Consider the following 6,598-nt stretch of genomic DNA (forward strand, 5'->3'; position numbering starts at 1 on the left):
TTGCTAATTTCCTCTCGTTTTTGTGCCGAAGCTCTGCGTTTTTACCCCCGAAGCCCTGGTAATATTCCCGAGTCCCGAAGCGAGTCCTGAGATCCCGAAGATCCCGAGAAGTGCGGTTTCCGAGCCGAAGCTCTGCCCGCGAGAAGTTCGATTTTCGTAGAGATCTTCCAGATCTGCTGAGGATTACGACTTCTGCAAGCCGTAGTGCTGTCCGATCATCTTCTGATCAAGTGAGTGTATACTACCTTTCATAAACGCAATAATAATACAAGTATGGTTTGAGGGTATTAAGTTTATTGTCGTTTATACGTGTGAATGCGTTGTTACTTTCTCCTAACGTATAACTATGAAGTATTTTATACAAGATACGTGTTATGTGTATATTTTGTTGTTATGTGTGTGAATGTATATTCACCTTCTTCTATCTTACAGATATGATTATTTCTATATGAAATACGTATTATGTGTGTGTGCCTCATCTGTTATATGGAAAATGTATTGATCAAGCATGCTATACAGGTTTTGAAAATATGTATAATAATGTATGTTTTTATCTACTAATATGTTGGGTAGAACATGGGTAGATAGTTGGTGTGTAATAAACAGATGAGAGGCCTCGTTGTTGTTTGATCCAGTCATCTAGCGGAATTTAGATGATGACCACGGACTTTTCTAGATAGTCCAGTGGAACGCTATCAGGCTCATAACCTGTAGGTGTTAATGAACTTGGGTGTTCATTCGCTGTATTCCATCCCCCTCATGGTTGCCTTATTTGATTTATATTGCTGAGGAAACCCCGCAGCATGTGTTGTCACCCCAATGAAAATATTCTTAGATTAGGTCCCTTGTGTTAGTTATTTTAGGGACGTAAAGTGAGAATAACGGGAATGGGTAACTGGGTTATTGTTGGTTGATAATAATTAATTTAATTATTTATTGTGGGTTGAAAACCCTATATGCTCACCAGGCTCCCAAGCCTGACCCACTCAGTTTTATTTGTATTACAGGAAGTGGCGCAAGGGCGTAAGATGGATGAACCATCAAGTTGTTTTGTTTACAAGTCTGTATATGTATATATTTGTTGAATGACTTGTAATATTATCGTTTATGCTTATTGGTCTATATCGGAACATGACACCCCGAGTTTTGATTATATAATGATAAATACATTTCTTTTATGAAATGCTTTGGTAAACATTGTTTTATCATGTTTTGTTTTTGGGAACAAATTCCGCAACTCTTTCAAATCAAAAGGATTTACTCTGAATTTATTTTAAAAGCATAAATGAAAATCGGTCTTTTCTGGCCGAGATTTTGGGGATGTCACAATATGTGATTTATATGTGAATCACATGTGATTCATATGTGAATCACATGTGATTCATATGTGAATCACATGTAATTCATATGTGAATTGCATGTGATTTACATGTGAATCACATGTAATTCATATGTGAATTACATGTGAATCACATGTAATTCATATATGAATTACATGCAATTCATATATGAATTACATGTGATTCATATGTAAATCACATGTAATTTACATGTGTATCACATTTGATTCATATGTGATCTACATATGAATTACATGAGATTAATTCTAGATCACATTATCAAATGTTATTTTATTATAATGCAAAGACAAGGGTAGCCATTTGAATAATCTATATATAAGGTCATTAATCATGATTAACATCATAACATGTGCTCATTTCACATGTTTTTGTTATGTTTTTCATTGTAAGCATGTATAAAGTATAGTGAGAAAATAAATTCCATTATTAACCATCTAGAAAGCAACTCAAATTTGCAACTTAATCATGTCATATGCTAGTTTGATTGTCCTCCATAATTGACAACCATAAAATAAACAAATATGGCATGATTTGTTTTGTATCATTAATAAATGAACCTGATTCTAATGCATTAGGACAATTACCAGTTTGTATGTCAATGCTTTCTGATAATTCTCATGAATATATTTATTCAAAACAATCAATGCTAAAAGGGTCAAATGTATATAACCAATCTATTCATCCTCTATTGGGTTATAAGGCCTAAGATAATAAACACTTTTTTTAATCACAAAACATACCAATGATTCGCTTATCAGCTTATCATAAACCTGTGTAAATTTTTCCAAACCAGCATCATGCAATTTTGGGAAAACATGTAATTTCGCAAATGTGATGTACTTCTTCAGCATATCTTGAGGAAGTATCTGAATAAAAACGAACTTTAATAAATAAATAAAAAGCAAAACCAAAGGGCAGTTTTGGCATGATACTGGTACCTCAGGATCAATCATCATGATAGAGACATCAATGTCTTCTTGGGAATTGTTCATGGATTTGTCATCCAAGTTGGCCCCTTTCGGTTGGGATTTGAAGTGACTATCAATCACAAACTTAGCATGCATTTCATCCATCACAAGGTTTATCACATCATGTATTTGTATTAAAACCATGTTTGTTAATATATATTGGTATATTAAGTTATTAGACATGAAAAAAAACGTTATAATTATATTATCTATAGCATTTACAACAAAGAGAACATCGAATCTTGAGTCAATCGGATCTATTAACTCAACATTTTGTGAAAAGTTTTAGAGGAATCATATCTTCCTCCAATTGAATGAGCGTATCCATCAAAAAGATAATAAGATTTGGCCTTTCGGTTAATCCCATAACTAATAATCACATCAATAGTCAACCCGTAAATACCTAACACTCCAACCATAACCATCGACACAATCGACTTCATCACTAATTGCGGCCTAAACACTCCCATAGGCGCCACACCAACACTGCTTTTCGCCGTTACGTATGCACCCCCCCCATGCGTGCATAAAAATGACCTATGAAATTCCTTGCAAAGGAAGGATGAATTACATGTAATTCCTATGAAATTACATGTGTAAGGAAAGTTCATTTGACGTGAAATCAACAAAAAATCTCCGGAAAACAAAATCATATTAGGAACGATGATTAATTCTAGATCTCGAAGCGGTAATCAATGTTGATTTTGGGGGAATCGACATACTCGATAAGAGAATCATCTGTGGAGGTTGTCAGAGGAGGAAGATGTAGAGATGATGCGACCACATGACGATCCAATGTCGGAGAAAAAAGTTATTGAAAGAAGTATCAGAGAAGAAATTCTTCTGGAGGAGAACAAGAGTTGGTGTTGTGTTAAAGAGATCATTTTGAAAAAGTATAATCGATTAGGATAATATATATATATATATTTGTTTCAAATATTGTCCTTGTCTAGTTTAATTATGATACCCCCGCTTTTTAGTTTTCTACTTATTTACAAAAATGTCACTTTGCATCTTAGTCTTTTTTTTTTTTCATATAAAGCTCCACTTTTAATTTTCTGGTTTTCGGGAAACTCTAGGTTCTCAAATGATCATTTCTCTCTCTCTTTCTCTCTCTCTCTCTCTCTCTCTCTCTCTCTCTTTCTTTCTTTCTTTTTCTCTCTCTCTCTCTCTATCTCTCTCACATACACACACTCTCTCTCTCCCCCTCTCTCTCTCTATATATATCTCTCTCTATCTCTGTCTTTATTTATATATATATATATATATATATATATATATATATATATATATATATATATATATATATATGAATTAGAAGTCAAAAAAGAAAAAAAGAAAGAATGAGCACTAAAAAAATATTGTAAAATCTTTTTTTGAGCTTAAATATGACCTAGACGTTACATATTGTTAATATTTGGATTTGTTAGTTAATTAACATCTATAATTCTAAACTAACAATTTCCGATATATAAAAGTAATAATAACTAAAGCAAACCCATGAATGAAATATATAACAAAATAGTTATAAATAAAAATATGGAATACAAAACTTTTCGATCTAACATATATTACATTCATTGAACTTACGATTTCAAAAAACAAAACCATATGAACAATAACAAAAAATATCAACAAATATTTTAGCTTATACAAATTAAAATATTTAAATACATGATTACCTCGTTCTAGTTTTATACAAAAACATACATCTCAAAATAGAGGTTTGTATATTTTTACTCATCTTTGTCTGCATATTATTCTACAAATTTCAGCAATATGATCTACAAATGAACTATATATAATAAAGGAACTCTTGATTTCAACAATACCATAAATAAATAAAAAACTCTTGATTTGTATTAACTATTTAGTTGAAAATTAATATGTAAGTTAAAAATTCTTTAACGAGAGTGATTATTAATTGAAATTTGAAATGTTGTTAGAGTTTAAAATAAATACGGTGTAAGATATATTGATTTAGAATGACCTTTTTATAAGCTTTTATATATATATATATATATATATATATATATATATATATATATATATATATATATATATATATATATATATATATATATATATATATATATATATATATATATATATATATATATAGGGAAAAATGAATATACCCTTAAGGGTATATAAGCTTAGGTACCTAAACTCACTATACTACGTCGTTTTGTATTATATATACATTGTAATTGTCCAACATTCTTATAATTCGACTTCTAATTTGATTTACTTCCCAAATTTTTATAAATTTCACATTTATCTTTCTCTAACATAATTTTCCTTTTCAACTATAATATGTATAGCCTAGTAGGTATTCGAAAAAAATATGTGATGTAAGAGGAAGATAATAGTGAAATTTCGAAAATCTTGTTGGTACATCAAGTTAAGGAATGAAGTTTAAGAACATTATAATAAATATATCAAACAAAACGACGTATTATGGTAGGTTTGGGTACCTAAGTTTATATACCCTTAAGGGTATATTCACTTTTCCCATATATATATATATATATATATATATATATATATATATATATATATATATATATATATGGGATAGTTCAAATAAAAACAATAAATAGTGTGAGTATGTAAAAATACTAATTTTATATTATTATTCTGCAATGAATTTTGTATTTACAAATTTATATCATTATCCAACAATGAATAAATGAATAGTCACATTTTAAAACCAAAATTAGAATTTACTGCAAAATACACATAAATAAATTTATAACAGAATAATAAAATTCTAATAAATATATGACTAATCAAATGTTAATATTCATATAAGATTTATTTCAAAAATACATATATATATATATATATATATATATATATATATATATATATATATATATATATATAACATTTAATACAGAATAATAACATAAAAATAGTGCTTCTACTTTCTTACACTATTTTGTGTTTTTTATTGAAACTTGATTCTCTCTCTCTCTCTCTCTCTCTATATATATATATATATATATATATATATATATATATATATATATATATATATATATATATATATATATATATATATATATATATATATATATATATGGAGAGAGAGAGAGAAAAAGTTTAAATAAAAAGAGAAATAGTGTAAGAACGTAAAAACACTATTATACATCTGAAAAACACTATTATATATATATATATATATATATATATATATATATATATATATTGATTTTCCTTAATAACTTTTGTTCATTAATATTTTTTAAAAAACTATTTTTACTTGCTTATTTTTATATCTGTTTGTGTATAAATTCGAGACGATCGATTTTTTGATTTAAATTTAGAACTTTTGTTTGTTAATTCTTTGTTAAAAAAATTAAATGTTTATTTATTTACTTGAGTATTTTATTTGAATTTGTCTATTTTTCTACGTAATTTTATTTTTAGTTTTATGTGTTTTATTTTTCTACGTAATATATATATATATATATATATATATATATATATATATATATATATATATATATATATATATATATATATATATATATATATATATATATATTGTAACATACACGTTCTGTTATCGTGTATTGTATATTATTAAAAGTGAATAATATTATAAAATATTTTGTGAAATTGAGCGTTGAGTTCTACCAGATATTTTTTTTACTAAAAATGATGTAAAACTATGTTTAGAGTCACTTATAAAATATTGGAAGTCTTATGAGATTCTAATTAAAAGCCAAATAGTAAAATTTAGCGAAAATATAAAATTTGAAATAAGTAAAATTTTATTATTTAAAGTTGTAAAGAATCTTGTTAGAAACGTTTAGGCGAAAACCTCGTTGAAATTTGAGTTATAATAAAGAAGTTATGACTAATCGAAGATCCGCGATAAAACCGGCAAACACTACGTCGCGTAAAAAGTGAGTTTTCGATAAACTACTTTTTAGCCTTAGTGATATAAATTAAAATTGTAGTACTCCTAAAAATAATAAACTTTCATATAAAAAACTTTTAAATCTGACTTCGTACCAGGAACTTATGATTTTTCCAAGTTTCGGTATAACAGTAGACAACAAAAAACTCGAAATAAAGATCGAGCGATATTTAGCCGACACAAACTAAACGAGAATCGAAGGTCTCGTCAATAGTAGTACAAAAGTAAAAAGCCTGACAAAAACGGACGTCCGATGAAGAAGTTATGAATTTTTAACGGATTTTCCTGTCCCGATCTGTTAAAAATAATAATATTAAAATTAAAGTCAAAATTAGCCA

Source organism: Lactuca saligna, chromosome 4, assembly GCF_052625555.1.
Source record: "Lactuca saligna cultivar CGN05327 chromosome 4, ASM5262555v1, whole genome shotgun sequence".
Taxonomy (NCBI): Eukaryota; Viridiplantae; Streptophyta; class Magnoliopsida; order Asterales; family Asteraceae; genus Lactuca; species Lactuca saligna.